Source organism: Electrophorus electricus, chromosome 18, assembly GCF_041902795.1.
Source record: "Electrophorus electricus isolate QZ-2024a chromosome 18, ASM4190279v1, whole genome shotgun sequence".
In the NCBI taxonomy this organism is placed as follows: domain Eukaryota; kingdom Metazoa; phylum Chordata; class Actinopteri; order Gymnotiformes; family Gymnotidae; genus Electrophorus; species Electrophorus electricus.
This window is the reverse complement of record NC_137514.1, coordinates 20,760,001-20,786,519: the sequence shown is the minus strand read 5'-3', so window position 1 is coordinate 20,786,519 and position 26,519 is coordinate 20,760,001. Positions and strand designations below refer to the sequence as shown.

The 26,519-nt window shown below is 45.7% G+C and overlaps 1 long non-coding RNA gene across 1 annotated transcript; it reads left to right on the top strand.

Annotated features, from left to right (window-relative positions):
* The first annotated feature begins 12,356 nt into the window (after positions 1–12,356).
* On the top strand, positions 12,357–13,888 carry LOC145651978 (uncharacterized). The gene is made up of 3 exons (XR_014118149.1): positions 12,357–12,824; positions 13,327–13,558; positions 13,848–13,888. It is a non-coding gene; the product is annotated as an uncharacterized LOC145651978 (long non-coding RNA).
* Positions 13,889–26,519: the final 12,631 nt, after the last annotated feature.

The window sequence follows — 26,519 nt, the reverse complement described above, 5'->3', positions numbered from 1 at the left end:
ACATCACCATAGTGACAATAAAGAAACCTCCCATAGTAACTGTAAAGAAACACATCACCATTGTAACAGTAAAGAAACACATTCCCATAGTAACAGTAAAGAAACCTCCCATAGTAACAGTAAAGAAACACATCACCATAGTGACAATAAAGAAACCTCCCATAGTAACTGTAAAGAAACACATCACCATTGTTACAGTAAAGAAACACATTCCCATAGTAACAGTAAAGGAACCTCCCATAGTAACAGTAAAGAAACACATCACCATAGTAACAGTAAAGAAACCTCCCATAGTAACTGTAAAGAAACACATCACCATTGTAACAGTAAAGAAACACATTCCCATAGTAACAGTAAAGAAACACATTCCCATAATAACAGTAAAGAAACCTCCCATAGTAACAGTAAAGAAACACATCACCATAGTAACAGTAAAGGAACATCCCCCTATACTAACAGTAAAGAAACACATCACCATAGTAACAGTAAATAATCATCCCCATAGTAACAGCAGCTAAAGCAACAGTTCTCCGCCCTCAGGGAGTAAGCGCAGAGTTTGTATGAGGTGACACCAGAATGTGTGTTCTCTGCTATTTGAGGAAAACATGCCATGAAATCGCAGATTTAGAAATTGTTGCCTAACTAACTTTCAAAAGGGTGCTTTAAGTTTCTTTTGTGTTCGTGTTGAGACACGCTCGTCTGTGCTTCCTCACATTCAATCATGTCCTCGTCACTACCCAGCTCCTCGTGAGCCAGAGTTGCCCGAGGGGAGTGGCTTTGAAGCTCCGCCCTGGGTTCTTCCCACATATCTTTTCTTTTCCTGTCTGACTGATAAGGAAAAGTGGTCCTTTACACATCTGTGTAACTTTGATGACTGTCTTGATTTTTCCATCACAGATGCCAAGCTACAATATTCACAGGTGATGCCTTCACGAGCACCCAGTGCAAACACGCAGTCTCCAACCCAAAAGTTCTTAATGACGTTAACACGCGTTTATACAAACAGTAAAACCTCTGGACACATTTTCCTAGCCTTAAAATCATTTTAATATAATGCTTTGTGCTCAAATGTGTTTTTAAGCCAAATAACAGTGATTTGATTTACAAAACACAAACATAAATAAAGAAATTACTCCGAAGCTCGTCGTGTGTGAGGGTTTCTTCGAGACATCAAAGAACTTTTTTTATTTACTTTTAACCCCTAAAAAATAAAAGTAACTCAAAGTGAACGGTGCCTACTTTGATATTTTATTTTAAAAGACTGACCCTCAAAATGTATTCATTTAAAGTTATGTTGGTTTTATGAAAGAATATATTATGTGCTGTTTTTAATACATATTTCCCTTGCTTTGTTGTGAAAGACGCTGCGCTAACGAGGACACAGCTGGTTTACAATCTCCCTCAGAACTCCGCACCAGGGCAGGATGGAGACCTCACCGACGCTGCAGCGTTTGGTGTCTGAGACTACAGTGGAGGTGCAGCAGTCAGTGATACCAAGACCTCCGGCATATATGGGAGTGCGGCTAGAAAGGAGCTCTTTACAAGAAGGAGCAAACACGTTCGAGCATGTCTGGAGACCCGGGTGAAAGGTACACCCAGCCAACCTGAGCAACAGAGGAGACTGCCATGGAGAAACACTCCCAAACAGTGTGTGAGGCTCATGCAAGCAACATTTTTTATTCATTTTTAAAGGTTTGCTAACACAATGAATTCTGGAGCTTTCCATGAATATATAAGAGACAACAGTACGTTTTAAAATCAGCAGTTTCATCCAGTAATAGTCAGATTTTATTATTAACTTAGATTTCTCAGGCTTTTTTGAATGGTCATGTTTTCATTTTAATATACAGTGCCCTACTAATTATTTGAAACCTGTGTGAAGTTATACAGGATTGTAATATCAGAACTGTTATATATCCTTCTCTGTAAGTAAGCTGGTTTACATAACTGAAAACATTGTTTGTACACTTTTATTGATGTGATTGACAGTGGGTGTACACACATACATGCACGTGTACAAAATCCGCAAATGTCTGTAGTAATTAGCTGTTAAATAAAAGACACGGTAACCATTTTTACCCATAATGTAATATCAGCTTTGCTCATTGGACAGATATTTAACTCTTATGAGGTTTATTATCCTCCATCATTGGTGAACAGTAACTGTAACTGGAATTATTTCTACATGTAGTCAAACTGGACTCACATCACCACGTTTGACAGCTGGTGGGCCTGTTCAAGGATTGGGTGACGTGTTCGGTGTCAGTTACCAGCTGGGGAGGAGCTCCATCATCACACTTCAGAAACTGATAAGGAGAATTGATTTAATAACACAGAGTAACAGTCGGTCGGTACAGTAGGAGGTGGGATTAAGAGTAGAGGTGGCCGGTACTCTATTGTCTACATGAATATATTCAATATTGGGCCAAGCATATTTATAAACACCACCGTGACAGGACACAATGTCAGTGATTAGAGTTCCTCTCTAAGATTTTGAAAACATTCCTACCCATTTGTAATCATTTGTAGTCATATGTCATTTACAGTAAATATACAATTGTGATTTGTCATTTAAGTTAAGTTTATACAACCAAGATGATGAATTTAGATATGTGTTCCGTACGAGGTGTATGTTGCTGTTCTAGCAAATCAACTTTGCTTGTTTGTTATGGTGTCCTTAGTTTCAGAAAAGTTCTCTCAAATTTAGGCAGTGGAATTCCCATACAGAGAGAGGGAGGAAGTGAGAGAGAGAGAGATAGAGAGATAGAGAGAGAGAGGGAGGGAGGGAGGGAGGGAGAGAGAGAGAGAGAGAGAGAGAGAGAGAGAGAGAGATAGTCAAAACTGCAGCAAAGGTTTCCAGAGAACCTTGACGGTGATCAATGACTTAATAAATAACTACCAATCTAATAAATAATGTAATTTGCTGGAAGTGTCGTTTCGCACCCTGCTGACGCAGCCACCTTCTGTGGTGCCTCCTCTTACCGATTTAAGCGTAATAAAAAAACTGCAAGACATTGTGATCTTTTTTTTTTTTTTAAAGCCATTGCAGCGTGTGAACTTTAAGTTCTCACTCGCGCTATTTCTCTCATGAATTTGAATGGTCTCATCGCGAAGGTCGAAGGTCACGGGGCGCTCAGCCGCGACGGCAAAGTGTGTCTGAGAAAGTTCTGGTGGTTTGAAAGTAATACTAAGTACGTGATGGGAATTGTATGTGCTACCATTTCAAAGTAGTGTGTCGTGTGTAGATTCCAGTCGTAGTGTTTCGCGCAGGATCTATGATTCCTTAACACAATACGTTCTAGTAGGAGACCAGTTAGAAAAAGTAGATGTTTAAATCCTAACATTCATTCCACGGGGTCTAAAGTTCACAGAGTGAAGATCAGGTCTTTTTCTTTGAGTACTTTAACTTCCTCGCTGCCATAGCAACAACTGGCAACACAAACAGATATGTCACAAATGCAACGTTCATTAGTATTAAAATGTCTTGCCACTGAAAACGACGAATCCTTAACTCGGAGGGTCCGTACATGCCCCGCGCTTCCTCTGAGTTAAGAATTCTTCACTGCAGTGTTATATTGTTTGTCATGTCCCTGGTCTGGTTACTGCTCTTCTTCGGGTTGTGGTTTGGTATGTGTTTAATAAAGGTCTGTGCTGCCTTGCCTCCGGCTGCCTCGGCTCGTCACAGAAGCGCCGGTCGCCGAGGGACAGAGCGAGGTTTCTTCTCGTTGGATGGTCTGCTAGTGGGGGCGCTGCTGCCCGAAAACACAGAGCAGGCACGTGAGGGCTCATGTGCTCATATGCTCAATGCATACCTGGGGAAGGACTCCTAGGGGATGAAAGGTTGTCCAGACTCAGTACGGACTTGGCCAGACTCGGCCAAGAGAGCAGGGCGGGTGAGCCACGGCTGGACGCTCCCTCCTGCAACCCAAAGGCCTCCAGGGAGCGCCTCCCTACAGGGCCACAGGGGAGCCCCAACTCTGCTCCCTGGAGGAGCCCCAAGCCTTCCCCTGTAGTGGAGTCCCAACTCTACCCCTTAGTGGAGCCCCAACCCTGCCCCTGTAGTGGAGCCCCAACTCTGCTCCCTAGAGGAGCCCCAACCCTTCCCCTGTAGTGGAGTCCCAACCCTGCCCCCCTAGAGGAGCCCCAACCATGCCCCCTTAGTGGAGCCCCAACCCTGCCCCTGTAGTGGAGCCCCAACTGTGCCCCAACCCTGCCCCCTAGTGGAGCCCCAACCCTGCCCCCCTAGAGGAGCCCCAACCCTGCCCCTGTAGTGGAGCCCCAACTCTGCCCCCTAGTGGAGCCCCAACCCTGCCCCCCTAGAGGAGCCCCAACCCTGCCCCCTTAGTGGAGCCCCAACTCTGCCCCCCTAGAGGAGCCCCAACCCTGCCCCTGTAGTGAAGCCCCAACTCTGCCCCCTTAGTGCAGCCCCAACCCTGCCCCCCTAGAGGAGCCCCAACCCTGCCCCTTAGTGGAGCCCCAACCCTTCCCCTGTAGTGGAGCCCCAACTCTGCCCCCTTAGTGGAGCCCCAACCCTGCCCCTGTAGTGGAGCCCCGACTCTGCCCCCTTAGTGGAGCCCCAACCCTGCCCCTGTAGTGGAGCCCCAACTCTGCCCCAACCCTGCCCCCTAGAGGAGCCCCAACCCTGCCCCCCTAGAGGAGCCCCAACCCTGCCCCTTAGTGGAGCCTATGATTCTAATTCTGGAGCTGTACAATTCTATAGCCCTGCTTCGAACGGAGAATTCGACCTCTCAGTCGGCAAACCCTTATATAGCGATGGAGGAAGCTCATATTCACGTCTCTGGTTCCGTTTCAGACACAAAGTTGGAAGGGTCAAAAGAGTCCTTCATGAATGTCTCACCAGCACTACAGAGCCCGAGCGCGCTCACTGCACGTTCACCAGGAAGGCGGACGCGAACCCCATTTCAACCGGCACCAGGAGGACCGGCCAGTTTCCCATCCCGTCATTGGATCTGCACTCCAATAGGACCCATTATACACGTCCCCTTCAGGGTCTTAGTCCCAGTCACTATGGTGTTGCCAGTTTTTTTAGTTTCTTGCCCCTTCCCATGAATGTGTCGGTCCCTGTGTGTCCCATGAATGTGTCGGTCCCTGTGTGTCCCATGAATGTATCGGTCCCTGTGTGTCCCATGAATGTATCGGTCCCTGTGTGTCCCATTAATGTGTCGGTCCCTGTGTGTCCCATGAATGTGTCGGTCCCTGTGTGTCCCATTAATGTGTCGGTCCAGCGTGTGTACCTTTACAGTGTTGGTCCCCATGCCAGTATCATAATTCCTGTCTTTCTCCCTCTGGTCCTGCCCTGTGCTTCTGGGCCCTCAGCCTCCTGCTCTGCCTCCCCTTGGGGTGGAAATGCAGGGAGGGGTGGCAATTGTCACGCCCCTGTGAGGGTGGAGACTATCACAGCCCCTCCTCCCCCACACTCTCCATGTGTGTGTGTTGTGTGTGTGCTGTTCTTAAGTATTCAACCTCTGTGCTATAGAAACCCACTCAAAAAAAACAACAATATAACAAGGACACAGTTGGCTTAACTTCTACCTATAAATAATTAAAAATAAATCATTTTGCATAAAAGACTCCTTTAATTCTAGTACCAATGAATTAGGCTAAAGGCTAAATAATAAAATATATTAAAATAATATTAAACTAATAAATAGTACATATTGTCTTCATATATATTGTACATATTGTGACAACAAGCCAATGGGGGAAATGCGAGAGCAGGGAGAGTTCCCAGAATGCCGTGTGTGTTCTTCGAAGCAAGATGATGTTCTCTGGATCTTCTTTCATGCAGTTGCTGAGAGTCTAAATTTAAGAACCGAACCACGAGCCCGAGGTTCGCCCCCAGGCCTGCAGTAATGGGGCTGAGGTTCCAAGACCGTGTCTGCTAAAGCTCCAGAGATCTAGCAAAAGAAACAAAGTTTAGGCCTTGTTCTTCTACCTCACGCTTGGATAAAGGTCGATCTTCCAGACGTTACTAGTCGTGCTCGTCTGCAAAATCTGAACAAGTGTTCGCAGCAAAGCAGCACTTCCTGACAATGTTCGTGTGTACATGCAGTGGTGTGGGGGGTTGATGAGGAGGGAGACCTTTCTGGAGAAAAACAAAACAAAAATAGAATGGAACTTAATGAGAAGCACCAAATAACTAGCATGTTCAGCATGTTAATGTGCTTGTGATGTCTTTATAAGACAGAAGTCGCGAGAGGGCTTTCCTCATAAACTGTCTGAACAGCAACAGCTGGCCACGCCACGTATTTCTCTAAACGCTGAAGTGCAAAGCTCCTACACTCGCCGACGTTCTCTTTAACTTAGGACCAACCGCAGAGAAAAATGGCATCTGTTTTGTGCTCTTACTCGACTTGAACGAGCTTCATTACCCCTGATGCGCTGATTAGCGGCGATCGCTCCTGGATCCATGGAGATGTATAATGATAGTGACATTTTGTGGTTTTCTGCACAATTGTACAACATGCTTGTCGCACTGAACATTAAGGCTGCCTGAGCCAAACAGCTGGGTCTCCACCGTAGAGTAGCGTAACCTCGTAAATTTGCACAGGATAATTGTGTCTGCGGAACAAAGCTGTCCATAAAACTCATGCGAAATAACTGCTGTGTGCCACAGACATCGTACCACAGTGACTGGCGTTTTCATTGTTGACAACGCGCTTGTCAACACTTTGGGCCCAAACACCTCCGTCACATTTCGCGTTCCTAAAAGGGCCTGGCCCAATTTATCGCGGTGTTATGAAACAGTATTTATCAACGCTCACATTCCTGACATTCCACATAACGCGCGTCCAGGGCACCACCTTCAAATACCAGAGCTCCCCTACGAAGGGAAGCCCGCCCGATGTTGCAATGTTAACAGCTTCACAGCGCAGTAATGATTTGCAGGGGTCACTGAGATAGTGCGACACGTTAATGCCTTGTGAATGTGTTGTTTATCCTGTTATCTCTGTGAGTAATACTCATTGTGTAATGATCCTGCAAAGCTACTTCATAATGTCTGCATTAGTACAGCTAATCTATCAAATGATATCACATAGCTGCGACCAAACAGTTACCCGGATGCACTTTAAAACAGACAAGGACGCCAGTTGTCTAACAGAGGCTCTGTTTTATGTTTTTGGAACAGTGTGGAAGTTTGACTTTTATCTAAAGACACAACAACAGGTACAAACACTCTTAATTATTCAGATGTGTCTCCTTCATAACGTGCGTGATGGAGCAAAGAGCTATAGCACCGACTCGAGGAGAGAGATGGGGGCAGAGAGAGAGAGAGAGAGAGAGAGAGAGAGAGAGAGAGAGGGAGAGAGAGAGAGAGAGAGAGGGAGAGGGAGAGAGAGAGGGAGAGAGAGAGAGAGAGGGAGAGGGAGAGAGAGAGAGGGAGAGAGAGAGAGAGAGAGTCCGACAAAAACCAGGTTAATTTAGGAAGCGCTCGCTAACGCCTAACGCAGTAGGATGCGAGTTATTGGTGGATTATTGACGCGTAGCCCGCTACCTCGCCGGACCGGGGCACGTGACATCCGCAACCCGGACGTGGACAAACATGTAAACACGCTTTTACAAACAGATGCGCAATAATGGAGGAGATGGCTTATATAATTTCAGAAGGACGCAAACGCGGTCAGTCAGGCGCTGAACTGTTTTGGTTATTCCGGTCCACTTCGGGGTTTTTCTGCTTGTCTTCTTTTATTTCACAGTTCGAGAGCATCATTGCTGTTTGACACTTTTACGTTTTTTTTATTATGATTTTTTTTTACTGTAAGCCTCATATAACTCCGTGTCAAGAGGTGCCGTATTGTTACTAGGCAACAGCTCATAAAGACAGAGATTATAAGCAATGTTTGCAGATTACAAATTAGTTTCCCTTTGCGACCACAAGCACAATACAGCTCGCGGCCTCGTAAAATTTCTCTCTCTCTCCGTTTCTCTCTGTCCGTTTCTCTCTCTCCGTTTCTCTGTTCTTCTTCTTTCTCCCTCTCTTGAGCACACCATTGCCACTTCTGTACCGATATCCCACGTGCTATTAACGCGCTAACTCGATACGCTTTTATCTAAAGCGAATCTCAATAATGCGCTCATTTGTAGGGGCCTCGGAGGACGCAGGTGCAGGGAAGATAAGGCGTGCGCCGTGGGCCCTCACACGCCCCGGAACTGCTCATGATGTTAAGGTAACAGCTGGCTACCTGTTCACAAGAAGAAGAAGAAAAAAAAACAAAAAACTGAAAACAAACAAACAACAATAAGAGGAGGAACCAGCTAGTAAACGAAATATATTTTGAATAATTTAATTCATTCACATGAGTAAAGTTAGTATATAGGCTAAATATATTTGTATATAAATGCATACATACACACATACATATGTACATGCATGTAATCATGTAATCATGTCCTTTATCTATCATTTTATGTTAAAGATTAGCGATCGTATTCACTGGGAGAATTCTGTCTAAGCGGAGTAAAATCCAATCTAATATCAGTGAGCACTACTGTAATACACCTCATTAAAAAGCATTTTAAAATCTGCTCCCTTGAGAATCTTGTCGCTGTGATGGAAGTCGCCGTTAAAACGTGCCGCAGTGCCAGAATTACGATGGCCTGCTAACCGAGACCTCCACGTGCATCTGCAAAGCGCGTCGCTCGTAGGAGGGGAGGGCACGTCATTTGCACGCGTGACATTCGGTTGTCACTGGCACGTGGAACTACGCTCTTCAGTGGCAACTGCTGGACTCTGTGGTGGCCAATCCATGTGTGAAAATGATGTCTCATGCTCCCTGAAACACTTTTACAATTTGAGCCTGATGAATCCTGGCATTGTGATCTTGGACTATGCTGTGCCATCAGGGAAGAAAAAATCCTAGAACTAACCAATTGCAGCAACCCCAGATCATAGCACTGCCCCCACAGGTTTGTACGGCAGACACTAGGCATGATGGGTGCATCACTTCAGCCGCCCATCTTCTTACCCTGATGCGCCCATCACTCTGGAACAGGGTAAATCTGGACTCATCAGACCACCTGACCTTCTTCCATTGCTCCAGAGTCCAATCTTTATGCTCCCTAGCATATCGAAGCTGTTTTTGCCAGTTAGCCTCATTGACAAGTGGTTTTCTTAAGGCTACACATCTGTTTAGTGCCAATCCCTTGAGTTCCCTTTGCATTGTGCGTGTGGAAATGCTCCTACTTTCACTATTAAACATATCCCTGAATTCTACTGTTGTTTCTCTATGATTTGATTTCACCACACGTTTAAGTGATCGCCGATCACGATCATTCAAGATTTTATTCCGACCGCATTCCTTCCTCGAAGATGATGTTTCCCCACTGTCCTTCCACTTTTTAATAATGCGTTGGACAGTTCTTAACCCGATTTTAGTAGTTTCAGCAATCTCCTTAGATGTTTTCTCTGCTCGATGCATTCCAATAATTTGACGCTTCTGAAACAGATTAACATCTTTTCCACGACCACAGGATGTGTCTTTCGACATGGTAGTTTAACAAATGAGAAGCTACTCACTGCATCAGTTAGGGTTAAATAACTTGTTGCCAGCTGAAACATAATCACACATGCAGTAATTATCCAATGGGAGGCTCTTACCTAGTTGCTTAGTTAAATAAAGGTGGTGACCTTTTTTTTTGGCTAGGCTGTGTGTATGTGTATATATATATATATATATATATATAGAGAGAGAGAGAGAGAGAGAGAGAGAGAGAGAGACAAGAGAGAGAGAGAGAGAGAGGGAGAGAGAGAGAGAGAGAGAGAGAGAGAGTAGAGAGAGAGACAGAGAGAGAGAGAGAGAGAGGAGAGAGAGACAGAGAGGAGAGAGAGAGAGAGAGAGAGAGAGAGAGAGAGAGAGAGAGACAGAGAGAGAGAGGGAGAGAGAGAGGAGAGAGAGAGAGAGAGAGAGAGAGAGAGAGAGAGAGAGAGAGAGAGAGAGAGAGAGAGAGAGAGAGAGAGAGAGAGAGGAGAGAGAGAGAGAGAGAGAGAGAGAGAGAGAGAGAGAGAGAGAGAGAGAGAGAGAGAGAGAGAGAGAGAGAGAGAGAGAGAGACAGAGAGAGAGAGAGAGAGAGAGAGAGAGAGAGAGAGAGAGAGAGAGAGAGAGAGAGAGAGAGAGAGAGAGAGAGAGAGAGAGAGAGAGAGAGAGAGAGAGAGGGAGAGAGAGAGAGAGAGAGGGAGAGAGAGAGAGAGAGAGAGAGAGAGAGAGAGAGAGAGAGAGAGAGAGAGAGAGAGGTTCTTATATGGCGCGTTTAATAGAAGAGTGGCGCGTGTGTTTAACAGTAGCGTGCGCGGCGTGCCAAAGCGGCAGACCCATGTGTTTGCCATCTGAACCTTCGTTGCCTTCGTCATTCAGGAAAACTATCCGTAAATTGGCACTGGGAAGCCCAGAGCTGCATTTTAACAAGGAAACGCGTTCAAATCAGTATGCGTCAAAGCGCTCCGTTTCCTACTCGATGTCACATGCTGCGCACTCCCGACGTCGTGCAAGAATTTCTGCAGACGGGCGCTGAATTATTTAACTACAGTCGCCCGTTTCAGGATCACGGAACGCCAAGCTGTTTACTTAGTATGCAAATAGGTCACTGAATATTAATAAAGCACCGAGGTTTAAATGGATAGGGTAAATACATGATGATGAGGGGGTGGGCACCGCGAGGCGGAGTCAAAGTCATCATTTTCCATCATCCGAGTTAGGGATTAGCAGGTGGGGGGGCGGAGTCACAAGAGAGAGGGAAAACCAAAAGTCTCTACTGGCACATTTCCATTCACAGACTTAAAATCATTAAACGAAACAAAGAGTGACGCGTGACTGGCCGTTTAAATCCTCCAGATTAGCAAGAGGCGGGGTCTAAGTGCCGGGCCTGCCCGTGCAGATGCTGGTAGATGCTGGGGTTGTTCTATTAGCCCCAGGTCGGTGAGGGGCGTGTGCCCTTCCTAGCCCCTCCCCTCTGGCCACGCTGCTCTGGCCCCTCCCCTCCAGACATGGTAGCAGAGGTGGGCCTGGGTTTGTAATGTGTTAAACACACCACTGATTCCAGACAAGCAGGCTTGTATGTCTGCAAATTCTGGCGAGAGAGAGAGAGAGAGAGAGAGAGAGAGAGAGAGAAATGAAAAGCAAGAGCAGAGGCTAAGATGTAAAGAACATCAGAGAGAGAGATGGAGAGAATGAAACAAATAGACAGCACAGAGAGAGAGAGAGAGAGAGAGAGAGATAGAGAGAGAGAGAGAGAGACCGCATCGGAGACTGCCGAGTCCGACGTTGCCACTAGCAACTGGCATCATTGCCTGCGGCTGGATACGGGAGGGGAAAACTAGGTCATGTGGCACATGGGCTCTGCTTTCATTTTCCTTTTCCCAGATGAACGTTCCTCCTGCTTCCAGGGCAAACTCGCGGAGTGTCGAGTCACGGGTGAGAGAACTGCTCTCAGCCCGCATGTCTCACGGAGACGTAAACGAAACACAAATGAGAGGCCGCCAGGGCCGTAAGACGCCGCGACATGACGCGAGTGCTCAGGCCATGAGGATCTGCACAGATTCCGAGGTCGGCAGGTTTTTTAGAAATTGTGATTAGCAGAAAATAATCGGATTGTTTGAAGTAAAACCTTGCAGCTGAAAAGACATGGAACTGTGTTATGGGACAAACAGTGCATGCATGTGTCTCCGTGGGACAGTCCAAACTCGGACAAGTCCGGACCTCGGCTGGACGAGCCCCTGGGCCCTCCTGCCCTCGTGGCTCTCTTCTGCCCCGTGCGCATAATTAAACGGGAAGACAGGCGAGTTATCCCGTCTCCTTTCCCTTCCCGCCGAATGACCCCATTTGCATACCATCAAAGGAGATTTGCATAGTGGCTCGTTAGTGCAATTAAGAGCACAGTGTGTTTATTTCTTAACAAAGTCACCACGTTAACCTGGGCTTGCGTCATCCCGGGCCACGCTGTTTGATGTGCTTTGTTCTGACCCACTCAGCTGTCCTCGCCGCCTTCTCCTGGTGCTTAGAAAATTTGTTCAGGGGAAAAAAACCCTCAGTTCTTTAAAACAAACTTGTTTTTTTTCCCGTTCAACTTAAATCACAGAACTTGTGCACTTAAACGAACCAATATTGGTTTAAAGTGTAGAATTTTAAGTTTGTCAGTTGAAATGGATTTTTTAGCTTACTGGAGATTTTTTTAATAAACCCTTTGAGTCTGCTACATTAATTAAAATTCAATGTCCATTATTTGAAGTGTGAATATTTAGCATGATAATGAAATGAAACCTCTGCACACTTCATCATGCCTTATTTTGTTATTTATTTCATGCTGTTATCTGCTGGCTCTAAGAACCACTTGACGTTATTAACAGAAGAAAGGAACCTCAAGGCAGGAGCCAATCTGTCCACGTGGTGGGCATGGCAGCAGAGAACAGCCAACTGATTCTGATCCATATGCCTGGGGTCCAGCTGAATCCAGCAAAGTCTGACCGAGTTCAAGAAAGTCCGTCTAAGTCCAGCAGAATCCAGCAACGGAGTCCAGGAGACCTGAACCAAGTCCAGCAGAGTCCAGGACAGTTGAACATTGTCTGGCAAAGCCCAGCAGAGTCCAGGAATAGTCCAGCAACTCTTACGGCATTGCAGAAATGGAGCATATGGGCTAATATCTGGTGTACAGTGGTGGTTCAGTTACAAGCCCGACCTGCGAGTCCTTCTGGTGCTGACCTGCTGATGTTGGGGGCGGTGGAAGTCCAGGAAGAGACGGACGTGTTTCAGAGGGCCTCAGCTCGGCGTTAAAGTTTATGCCAAAGCTTCAGTCTAAACTACCATATACCTGTAAGCCATGGGGTTTGAAGATTTTAGTAAAACTGTGGAAGAGGAATGCCAGCTAACACACAAATAAATCACACACACACACACACACACACACACACACACACACACACACACACACACACACACACACACTCATAGATAGATAGATAGATAGATAGATAGATAGATAGATAGATAGATAGATAGATAGATAGATAGATAGATAGATAACAGAACAGACAGAGAGAGCAAAGTGCTTCTGAATTGGGAGGAGGAGCTTTGTAGGACTTCCTGTTCCTATTATCTTTACATCTTTTCATCTTCTACTGTGATACTATGTAGTTATTCAAATGGAATCTTCTTCACGCACACACACACACACACACGCACACACACACACACACTCTCACACACACACACTCACACACACACACACACACACACACTCACACACACACACACTCACACACACACACACACACACTGTGTGTAGTCTGATGCCTGATGGTCCATTTCTGTACAGACAAGGAAGTGGACACCTGCTGACAGGAAGTGCACCTAATCACACACGGACTGACCACACACGCCTGCCCGAGTGTAGGCGTGTCCTGAGCGGGACATTAAGGTGAAAGAGGGGCAGGCCACATGACGCAGGACCCCCGTCTAGAGCAGACGAGAGCAGTCCCCATGTAATCAGCCCCATGGTGGTCTGCGACCAATCAGACAGCAACCAGCTGGACGTCGACCAATCACAGGTGCGTTACAGCAAACAGAACCGATTCCACCCAATCGCTCAAAAGAGAAAAAGGAAACTACAGCAGACAGACATTTAAAGTCAATGCAGAGCAATAAATGAGCAGAGTGTGTCCAAGAACTGCACACAGTATTGTTGATTAGTCATGTCTGAACAGTGAAAGATCTTTTGAATAACAGTAAGTGACACCATGCACGTTTAGCAATGAATGAAGTGATGAATGTAAGCGTGACCTCCAGTAAATGGCAGTAAAATGTTTTTTTTGTTGTTGTTTTTTTTCCCGAATGAAGAATGCCAGCGTTCCGAAGGTTAAGAAGTAATTGAACCGATCCGCATAATATCAAATGAGATGGTCACCTGGCTGACGTGTGCGGTGATCTGGCGGGTGAAGAAGACTTTGTCCATCTTCTGCTGCTCTGGCACCGCTCGGACCTCCGCGGCGTCCCACGGTGGCCGCTGCATCACGGGCGAAGGTGTCTGTGGGTGCATCATATTTCATCACACCGGCACTATCTGAAGACGAGCAAGCGGGTTTCGCTAGCAGCCCGCCATGCTCGCGCAGATGAAGTTGCAAGCTCTGGATCGCTGGCAGGTCCTCGTCTCCTTTTCCTCTCCACTTCGCTCCTTCCAGCAAGTGGTACGGTGGTCTCGCGTATTTCTGAGGCCGAGTTTCTCCTCCTGGACTCTTGGACGCTGCGCTGTTATCTTCTTTGAATCTCCCGAGGGGATAATTGAGGTTTTTACTTTTCTTTCCATGACTGAACGGTCTCCTGTTCTCGTGGTCTTCTGGGGTCTGCCAGGTTGTTTACTATTGTTGGTTACTTTGTTGTTTGTTGTTTCCTATTGTGGAGCTCCCAGAGTTCCCCACGGTGATGCTCCTGATGGGTGTTTCTTTGGTCCTTACACCTGGAGACAACAGCCTGTATAAAAATATTCCTCCATAGATGTTCCTTTGCACGTTAACCGTGAAGCCATGACGTCTTTGGACCTTAAGTGTGCAAAACCATCAGAAAAAGTCCCAGCATCCAGTTCTGTGCAGACTCCCCGTAGGAGATCTTCAGATATGTGTTACACTATTACAGTGTGCTTCATTATTGCAGTGTGTTTGTACTGTGTGTTACACTATGACAGTGTGCTTCATTATTGCAGTGTGCTTGTACTGTGTGTTACACTATGACAGTGTGCTTCATTATTGCAGTGTGTTCGTACTGTGTGTTACACTATGACAGTGTGCTTCATTATTGCAGTGTGCTTGTACTGTGTGTTACACTATGATAGTGTGCTTCATTATTGCAGTGTGCTTGTACTGTGTGTTACACTATGACAGTGTGCTTCATTATTGCAGTGTGTTCGTACTGTGTGTTACACTATGACAGTGTGCTTCATTATTGCAGTGTGCTTGTACTGTGTGTTACACTATGACAGTGTGCTTCATTATTGCAGTGTGCTTGTACTGTGTGTTACACTATGACAGTGTGCTTCATTATTGCAGTGTGCTTGTACTGTGTGTTACACTATGACAGTGTGCTTCATTATTGCAGTGTGCTTGTACTGTGTGTTACACTATGACAGTGTGCTTCATTATTGCAGTGTGTTCGTACTGTGTGTTACACTATGACAGTGTGCTTCATTATTGCAGTGTGCTTGTACTGTGTGTTACACTATGACAGTGTGCTTCATTATTGCAGTGTGTTCGTACTGTGTGTTACACTATGACAGTGTGCTTCATTATTGCAGTGTGCTTGTACTGTGTGTTACACTATGATAGTGTGCTTCATTATTGCAGTGTGCTTGTACTGTGTGTTACACTATGACAGTGTGCTTCATTATTGCAGTGTGTTCATACTGTGTGTTACACTATGACAGTGTGCTTCATTATTGCAGTGTGCTTGTACTGTGTGTTACACTATGACAGTGTGCTTCATTATTGCAGTGTGTTCGTACTGTGTGTTACACTATGACAGTGTGCTTCATTATTGCAGTGTGCTTGTACTGTGTGTTACACTATGATAGTGTGCTTCATTATTGCAGTGTGCTTGTACTGTGTGTTACACTATGACAGTGTGCTTCATTATTGCAGTGTGTTCGTACTGTGTGTTACACTATGACAGTGTGCTTCATTATTGCAGTGTGCTTGTACTGTGTGTTACACTATGACAGTGTGCTTCATTATTGCAGTGTGCTTGTACTGTGTGTTACACTATGACAGTGTGCTTCATTATTGCAGTGTGCTTGTACTGTGTGTTACACTATGACAGTGTGCTTCATTATTGCAGTGTGCTTGTACTGTGTGTTACACTATGACAGTGTGCTTCATTATTGCAGTGTGCTTGTACTGTGTGTTACACTATGACAGTGTGCTTCATTATTGCAGTGTGCTTGTACTGTGTGTTACACTATGATAGTGTGCTTCATTATTGCAGTGTGCTTGTACTGTGTGTTACACTATGACAGTGTGCTTCATTATTGCAGTGTGCTTGTACTGTGTGTTACACTATGACAGTGTGCTTCATTATTGCAGTGTGCTTGTACTGTGTGTTACACTATGATAGTGTGCTTCATTATTGCAGTGTGCTTGTACTGTGTGTTACACTATGACAGTGTGCTTCCACAGTTTTCCCCCGTCCCCCTCCAGGAAAGGCACGAGGAGGAAACAAAAACAAAGTGTGGTGTACCCGAGCCAGTGTGTGTAATCTGGGATTCTAGAAACACACGCAGAGTGCAAGCTGCTGGTCTGTCGTTTCCTAAGCAACGACACAGCCATGTGAAGATTCAGCGTCTCTGTTAGGCCATGATCTACACAGCCAACAGCACATGCCAGGTCTACCTTCATGGAGACTTTATCGTGAGCAGATCTTTCTACACTGTCCCCTCCTCATTCGGTGTTCATTATTTAACATTATAATTCACTCCAGTAAAACCATAATGAGGCACTGGATAAATTAACATATCATTCAATACCAATTACTTATTTTTTTACCAGCTTGCAGTGTCGGGCAATTAATTTAATTAATTAACCAGGCCGTGTGCCTGCATCTTCCCGTGATACTCTGCACACTCAAGCGATTTTCCTAATTAACCAGTTTTCGCATTAACTTTGTGACACGCAGTAAAACGCCTCTGCGAAATGAGCAGGAAGTCTAGGGGTTTTTTTTGCACTATTTCCTGCTACATCTTTGCTCAGCACTTCGAGAATAAGAGCAATGACTTCTGCCTGGCCGCGTTCCCTCCAGGCTGGAGGCCGTCGTCTTCCGAGGGAGAGGATGCTGACGTGGAGAATAACCTCAGCCCATCACGGCTGTCAGAGTGACAGAGCGCAGACGCCATACTCAGCTACTGTTCTCCCATGATGCATCTGAAACTCCAGTAATGATCTTCCGCATGGCTGAGGGTTTTGGTTGCAGGGCGGCTCGCGCGGTGCGTGTGCCTTACTGGTGTCTTACCAGTATCTTTCTAGTGTCTTACTGTGTGAAAACACAGTCAGAGCGGAAATCTGTTAAAACAGGTCACACTCAAAATGCACAAACCTATCCTTCCATCCTTTGAGCTAAGACTGCTTTCCCTCCATCCATCCATCATCCATCCATCCATCCATCTCATGTAAACCACATCCATCCACATCACCTCTGGATGGAGATTATGCCGTGTTGGCCGCGATCATAACGTCATAAATAACCTATACAAACAGGGAAAGCTGCAGTACAGATGTCCTGTTATGCACTGGGCGGCTGTCCAGGACCCACACTGGAAACCGACAGAAAACAGCACATCAAAACACGTTTTGGTACAATTTAAATGAATGAATGAACTGATACACAGTTCTTCCTTCTCCCATCTACTTCACTACTGTTTGCAAGCAATAGAAAACAAAGTGTGTTAAAGGCATATTTAAGTCTGATCATATCAAATCCAGAGATACACCTGAATCAGACGATCAGACATTCAAATCAAATCAGATGTCACGTTATGTAATTCTGATTGTCAATTCTAAAGAGTTGCTCCTGTATCAGACAAATTGTGACCTGTCGAAGAAGGCGGGGCATTAAGTTTTTGGTTTCACTTTATTTACGTGCTGTAGCACAGCTTCCATCACGATGTGCCTCTTTGGCTCAGACTGGGGCGGGGAGTCGCACATCCGTCTCAGCGGGCGCGTGCCGATCGCTACGGGGCGAGGCTTCTGTTTCGGCGCCCGCTGTCTGACATGCCCATCACGACAAGACCAGAACGCACTGGCTCACGGAGCGAGCAGGTGAACCTGAAACAGAAACAAACACACAGACGACTGTTTACCATGCGGCACTGCCCGCTGCACAATGTTCCGGCACGGGACACGTTCCCAGATGCCAGCCTGCGGCGAGTGCGAGGGGACGATAATTGGGACATCACGGCCTCGTTAACGTATTTCTTTGACTGCTCTTTTCTGAATAAGTTTCTCATTTGAAATTTGCATTAATTATCTCGAGGCTTCAAAAAAAAATGAAAAGAGATTAACTTTAGCTAAATTAAAAATGGAGAGAGAGAGGGAGAGAGGGAGAGACAGAGAGGGAAAAATAGAGTGAGAGAGAGGGAGAGAGAGGGAGAGAGAGGGAAAGAGAGGGAAAAATAGAGTGAGAGAGAGGGAGAGAGAGGGAGAGAGAGGGAAAAATAGAGTGAGAGAGAGGGAGAGAGAGGGAGAGAGAGGGAAAAATAGAGTGAGAGAGAGGGAGAGAGAGGGAGAGAGAGGGAGAGAGAGGGAAAGGGAACAGGCGAGCTAGAAAATGAGAGAGCGGCAGGGAGAGAATTCGCAGGATTGATGTTGCCTGGCAACCATTAATTTGAGATTCATACATGTGGGCTTATTGGGCAGATCTATCGGAGTTCCAGTGACACTTGCCTCAGTTCGTCTTCAGCTCAATTAAGCCTCAGCCTTTTCCCGCAGGTGGGAACGCCAGAGCTGGAAGCATCCACCGTGTTTCAGCCCCGATGAAGACCCATGCCCGGACTCTGGGTGGGATCCATGCAGGGGTAGTTACATGGCTGCGCACGAAGGATACGGAGTCGGGGGTGATTTTTAGTACCCCTTTTCACTCTAGTGTTTCTCAAAAATGGGAAATTACATCATGAGGCTCAAAATCCCTCTCTAAAGAGTGTTAACAGTGCTAGCCTTGTCTTTTCTGATGACCAGTAGCAGAAATAATTCTGCCTATGTGTGGGATTATCTTAAATCAGCCAGTAGCACCTCTGTTTATGTCTCGGAGTATTTTACTTAAATAAATCATGTCTGGTTATATCTGGGATTATTCTACTTAAATAAAAGTGCAAAGCTCTGAGCCTAACATAATGTAAGGCACAGTCCCAATTCACTTTCAGGTACAAAAACTTCCAGCTCTGTCACTCAAAAAATAAATAATAAAATAGATGAATAAAATCACAGCACGTGCAGTACAGGGAAACTTTTTTTCTCCCTTTCCTCAAACAAAACATCCCATCCAACCAGCTTCTCCTCTCTGCAGTCTCCAAACCCACACCGGTGCGCCATCAGCAGTCTCAGAGCAACTGCGTGCCGATACCTTCAAAAACAAGTCCCTTTGTCAACCTTGCCGGCCTGCCCGGGAGAAGCTCGAATCAACACCTTCACTCTGGCCACAGCGTTTAGACTGTGGAAACCGTCACTGTGTATGTCGCATGCTCGCTACATGTCATATATGTTTATCTGATGACTGTCCACGTCTGTGTCTGGCAACTCCTGACATCAGACATGGAAGAACTCAGCTCTCAAAGAAGAGGCAGAGTGTGGCGTTTCTAGCCTGGTGTCCAGGAAACTGATATCTTCGTCGCCCAATCAAAGTCACCGGAGCCGGGGCTGGCTCCTCCCCGCCCACTCAGTCAGGAAAGACATTGGCTGCTGTTGCCATTCCGAAGGGCAAGAGATCGTGCGATCAGACTGAGGAGGTTCACAGGAAGGCCATTCTGTGCAGAAACACTCAATTTAAATTTTCTCTCACGCCATCTAACAGCTTGGCTTTGGGGACGATTTAATTAGGTTGTTGGGAGGGAGGGGGGTGGGGGTGATAGGTTGAGATTTATTAGATGACAGACACCACAGGAAGTCAATAATCAACCTGACATGGTTGCCGATGGGGAAGCTCAGGGGACAGAGAGCAAGCGCCGGCGCAAGGGCATCGGAGTAGTCGTCGCAGAAACGTGCAGGTATCCGCAGATGAGTACAGCACTCCGCTCTGGCCGGAAGCTCCACCCCCAACAACTCTGTTCGTCCTCGTTGGCTGTCCAGGATTGGAGGAGCACTGACTGACGGCACAGTAAGGACCCATCTGAACACGTGTGCCTGGCCCGACCCTGGACTCTGGATGGAAAGATAGAACCATCAAATGATAAATAACCACATGCATAAATATATATATATATATATATATATATATATATATATATATATATATATATATATATATATATATATATATATATATTAAAAACAATGACTAAAAAGAAATTGATGACAGAAAAATACAGAAATAGGTGTAGTGTCTGACTTGAGCAGAACCAGATTCACAGTGTAAATGCTGACATCCCAGCTGTAGTGTATGAGCCCCAACATCATCTCCTCATCGCTGCTCTGTACCCGCCCACTACTAGGGTTGGATCCTATTAAGCAGGTACTGCCCATCTCTGCACATGCATCTGTTTAAATCCAGGCCCCAAAATGCCGTGGCACCAGAACGATGAGCCACAGTCACCGGCGTCTGTGGATCCCCTTACTAACGCCAAGCCGCCCCAGGACTGCTGTCTCCGTTTTTCAGTTGCGGTCCAAACGGACCTGCCCTACACGTCTCACCATGCTAATCATTGTCCTGCACCCCAGATAAGCAGAGCTCACATCGCTTCACGTCACACTGGACACCAGTCACGCTAGAACACGTGCGGCAGTACAGGAAGGAGATGCCAACATGTAGAGCACGGAAACCTGACCATCGTAGGATGTGCATGAGACTTGGAGAGGTGACATCATGTGCAGAAGTGCTTGTGTCAAAACAATTAGCAAAAGTGAAAATACAGACTGGGACTTTGTTTTTTTTTTTATCAATGATAAAACAATCGTATTGTTGTCTCCCTGTAACGTTCATGGCGGTCCTGGGGCATCTGTTTGTGTTAGAGCCATTTTCTCCTCCAAGGTATTCCCTCAGTACAGCAATAATTGCTCTTGTCTCATTATTATTCATGAGTGTCTGTCCAATTCATTTGCATATAATGTATTCGGTAACGTAAAGGACTCTAAGTGCCTTCGACGGCCGTTTTCAGCCCATATAGTGCTGAAGTGAAGCTTGAAGGATAATTACAGAAAATAGTTGTTACTTAAACAAGGCCCCAAATCAAAATTGCTTCCATTCATTGTCAGTTTAGAGCAGGGACCAAAATAAAGGCTCAAATCAATTAACAAGTGCATACATAAAATAAATAAATAAACATATATAAATAAATAAAAGTAGCCCATCTAATCCATTTAACCCAGTATCTTAAAACAATAAATTATTATGCAATAGGTTATTGAATTTTTTAGTCACCTAAAGCAACACATTGAGGTCAAACTGAATCAATAAATTCAATAATCGTATAGTGTGAGGACAATTTGAATAAATTAAGGAGATCGCTGTGAAGATCAAATCAGCGTGAGCAGAAAAGAGTTACACTGGTGAGGGAAGGAGGAACTCTAACCCTAATTCTAATGCTAATCCTACTTTAACTCTAACTCTAACTCTAACTCTAAGTCTAACCCTAACCCTAACTCTAACTCTAACTCTAACCCTAACCCTAACCCTAACTCTAACTCTAACCCTAACCCTAACCCTAACTCTAACTCTAACCCTAACCCTAACCCTAACCCTAACCCTAACTCTAACTCTAACCCTAACTCTAACTCTAACTCTAACTCTAACTCTAACTCTAACTCTAACCCTAACCCTAACCCTAACCCTAACTCTAACCCTAACCCTAACTCTAACTCTAACCCTAACCCTAACCCTAACCCTAACTCTAACCCTAACCCTAACTCTAACTCTAACTCTAACTCTAACCCTAACTCTAACCCTAACTCTAACCCTAACCCTAACTCTAACTCTAACTCTAACTCTAACCCTAACTCTAACTCTAACTCTAACTCTAACCCTAACTCTAACTCTAACTCTAACTCTAACCCTAACTCTAACCCTAACTCTAACCCTAACCCTAACTCTAACTCTAACTCTAACTCTAACCCTAGCCCTAGCAGACGTGCTATTCTGAATGACTCTGTGTGAAAGGTCATTAATGGACACTCACGGATGCTCCTACTCACGGAAGGGCCGAACCATGGAAGGGCCGAACCATGGAAGGGCGGCTGTCTTTGCAGCTGTCCTCATGTCAGCGTCTCCCAGGAGGATGAATATTCCAGGATAACGTCTCCAAAGCCAAGGGCAATTAGCTTATTAGGTTAGACATGAGAACGGTCTACTAGGATAACGCAGATTACGCCGTACACTTATAATTGGCTGGACCGGAACGAATGAAAAACATTTGTTTACATGAATAAATATCCACCCAGAACGCAGACGCAGACCATGGAACAGAAAACGTGGCATGTTTTTCTCAAAGAGCACCAGCTCTGAGGACAACATGCACAGAACATTAACCCTTGCATTTAAGGCCAAAGTAAACTTTCCACCAGTTTCTAAAAATTTCACAAACACATAAACGCTATGAGGCAGCAATGATAAAAGACAAAAAAAATGTCCTCTGACGCTACAGAGAGAAAGAAAGTAATAATGATCTTTCAAATTGTCATCTAATTTTCATGATGGTACAGATGCTGACATGTGTTGGCTCTGAGACTCCGGTATAAATGAGGGAAGTCACAGATCTCACAGATCTCTAGGAAAGTGTTGGACTGCAGAAGATCTTTGCTCGGCCTCGGGCTAAAGGCCACGGCCATCATCCTCAAATTCCAATCAATGTGTCGCTCTATTGCCACAATCACGAGACTTGACGATGTCTGGGAGCGATTCATTTCACAGTGTTTATTTTATCAGGAAAGAACAAACATTTTATTTGTTTGTTTTCTGGCAGGAGCGCTTCAAGGATTTGAGAGAGTTGAAGAAAATTGCCTCCATCCTCACGACAACTTACAGAGGATGGACTTGACCTCATTAAACGCCAGGAGATAAAAAAAAAAAAAAAGATTTTCAGTTTCACCTTGGAAGAAAAACTCTGCTGATGAATAGATTATAATTTTTTATTGACTACATTCTATCAGAAACCAAAAAAAAAAAAAAAGAAATCTGAAGGAAATTACTCGGCATGCAAAATGAATAGATTCTTTAACCTATTTCTACAGGAGAGGGATCTGCACAGACGGGCTTCGCTCCGGAGTGTGCTGGTCCATGTCTGCAATTATTACAGCAAGCTACGGTTCACGCGAGCGACCCTCTGAATGTCGGCGGGGAGAAAAGTCTCTCACAAACACGAGCCACCCAGCTGCCTACGTTAATGAACTGACATGTTGAGTTCTGCGTTTGTCGGAACAGACGAAGTTTCTCCTCACTGCCCTGTTTCCAAAGCACTTCCGACCTCCGGCCGCTGACAGATAGAGAGAAAGACGGTGGCACCAAGGCTCACGGAGATCCGTGCAGGTGCAAGTCTTTTGGAGCCTGATGGGTTCTTTTCAAAAGGCCATCAAGCTGAGAAGAAAACCACCCCAAAGGCATCCAAACGTGAGACGATAGCATACAGAGCAGGTTGGCGGGGATTAGTCTTTAACCGCCCTCAAACATCTTTGCGGGCGCCTGCAGGGCCGTTAATTGTCCAGATCTGCTCCGGAGACGGCCCGTCGGGACGGGGAATCTGAACATCGGTTAGACTACAGGCTCAATTTCAGTGAGCACTAGAATGATCAAACAAAAGCGAAACCTGTGTGGAGAGCAAAAAGACCTGCAAGATACTGTGTTTCCCTCCTACCTGGCAATCCTACCTGGCAACCTCACTAGAAAACATATTTAAAGTGAAAAAACAAATCACTCACACTTGTAGATTTTGCATATATATATATTCCACCATTAATTGCTAGGTCTGATCCGTAACGAGAGGTAATTTGGACAGGATTGTTTTGTAATCACCCTCGTATTGTTCACGGTCGATCAGTGACCATGCGGAACAGGTCGCTCATTGCTCTCATTAGCTCCATTATCCCCGTTTGTCCCAAACAACCTCGTAAGAGGTGAAGTCTCTTCCGAGTCCCCCGTCATCCAGAAGTGGTGGCCTCTCTCTCTCTCTGTCTCTCGCTCTCTCTTTCAGAGGGGGACTGGACACAGGTGCTTTATGAATTGCCGAATCTTCGAGCCGCGCCCGCCTAAATGCCGGCCTCGCTGTGACGATTAGATGTTCATCGCTGTCAGCCAGCAGCTGTACTACAGGTGCAGAAAATCCCTTCAGCTGTGAGGGTAGCAGAACCCTTATTAGGAGAAGGTGGGGAGAACTGGACCCCACGCTCCACCCAAACCCACACTACTCCCAAACCCATGCACCACCCAAATCCATGCTAAACCTAAACCCATGCTGCAGCTAATACCACACTACACCCAAACCCACGCTAAACCGAAACCCAAGCTCCACCCAGACCCACGTTACACCTAAACCCACACTACACCCAGACCCACGATCCACCCAGACCCACACTCCACCCAGACCCACACTAAACCTAAACCCACACTACACCCAGACCCATGCTCCATCCACACCCACACTACACCCAGACCCACGCTCCACCCAGACCCACACTACACCCACATCCATGCTCCACCCACACCCACGTTCCACCCAGGCCCACGCTACACCCATACCCACACTCCACCCACACCCACGCTCCGCCCACACCCATGCTCCACCTACACCCACACTCCACCCACACCCACGTTACACCCACGCTCCACCCACACCCAGCCCTGTGGTGACTCTCTCTCTGGATTTGCTTCTCCTGTATTGCATTACTTCACTGACTCCTTGGAAAGCTGGTACCTCTGCACCTCCTAATTCTCGGAATGCAAGCTTTTCCCCTCCCCTTGTTTCAACAAACACATCTCCATCGCCACGAGCCACGGTCACCGAGGGAACACTGGAGGCACAACATCTCCCCACAACGATTGATTTAATCGTTAAGTTAAAGTAACAAATGTGTGCTGATGGTAAATCTCTCACTGGGACTGCCCTTCCCTGAATAAATGTAGCCTCCTTATCGATAGTGTCATTGATTCATGAAAAACAGGGAGGTACACTAAATAATAAACAGTTTTGTCTTTCAAATTCAGTTCAAATCAAATATAATGTCAATGTCTGAAATTGCCAATTGCATGTGAATCTGAATAATAAAGTTAAACAGTAGACATATTGAACTATGTAGCAATCAACGAGAGAGAAAACCAATATAATATGTGTGTGTGTGTGTGTGTGTGTGTGTGTGTGTGTGTGTGTCTGTGTGTGTGTCTGTGTGTCTGTGTGTGTGTGTGTGTGTGTCTGTGTGTGTGTGACTTACACTGGTCACACACACCTTCAATAAAAAACCCTTTATTTTCAATGTAATTATTCCCCAGCATGAATCCCTAATCAAACACACACACACACACACACACACACACACACACACACACACACACACAAACAAACATACAGGTGTGATCTCTCTCTCACCCACACACACACACACACACACACACACACACACGCACACACACATGAACAGACCAGATAAGCTCGATCATTAATCTAATATTTAATGAGCCACACGCATGCGAACAGCTAATCAGCTGTTAGAGCAGTAGGGTAAGGCGCTAGCATCACTGAGGTTTTGGGTTCAGTTCCTGATAAATATGTCTGTCATTCTGGACAAGAGCAATGGCCAAACCCGAGACGTAAAAAGGACCAGCTGCGACTCTCCAGGCAGCCAAGAGCAAACGAAGTGCTAAAAGGTCATGCAACTGCACAACTCAGTAATGAAGCATCAGACTTCAACCTCACAGAAAGAGTAATGAGTCGAGTGACAGTTTAAGAACATGTGCTGTGTGCTATGATATTATGGAGGCGTCTGCTGAGTAGCTATTGTACACAAACATCAAAGTCACGTATTTATGTGACGCTTTTTATGACACTACACAATTACAGTGAGTGTGCACAATGCAGTGACACTACACAATTACAGTGTGAGTGTACACGATGCAGTGACACTACACACTTGCACTGAGAATGTGCATGATGCAATGACACTACACAATTACAGTGTGAGTGTACACGATGCAGTGACACTACACACTTACACTGAGACTGTGCATGATGCAGTGACACTACACAATTACAGTGTGAGTGTACACGATGCAGTGACACTACACACACTGAGACTGTGCATGATGCAGTGACACTACACAATTACACTGAGACTGTACATGATGCACAGGCACTACACAATTACAGTGAGTGTGCACAATGCAGTGACACTACACAGTTACACTGAGACTGTACATGATGCAGTGACACTACACAATTACAGTGTGAGTGTACAAGACAAAGTGACACTGTACAATTACAGTGTGCGTGTACAAGACACAGTGACACTACAATTACAGTGTGCGTGTACAAGACACAGTGACACTACAATTACAGTGTGAGTGTACATGACACAGTGACACTACACAGTTAAACTGAGACTGTACACGATGCACAGGCACTACACAATTACAGTGAGTGTGCACAACGCAGTGACACTACACAGTTACACTGAGTGTGCACAATGCAGTGACACTACACAATTACACTGAGTGTAAACAATGTAGTGACACTACACAATTACAGTGTGAGTGTACATGACACAGTGACACTACACACTTACACTGAGACTGTGCATGATGCAGTGACACTACACAATTACAGTGTGAGTGTACACGATGCAG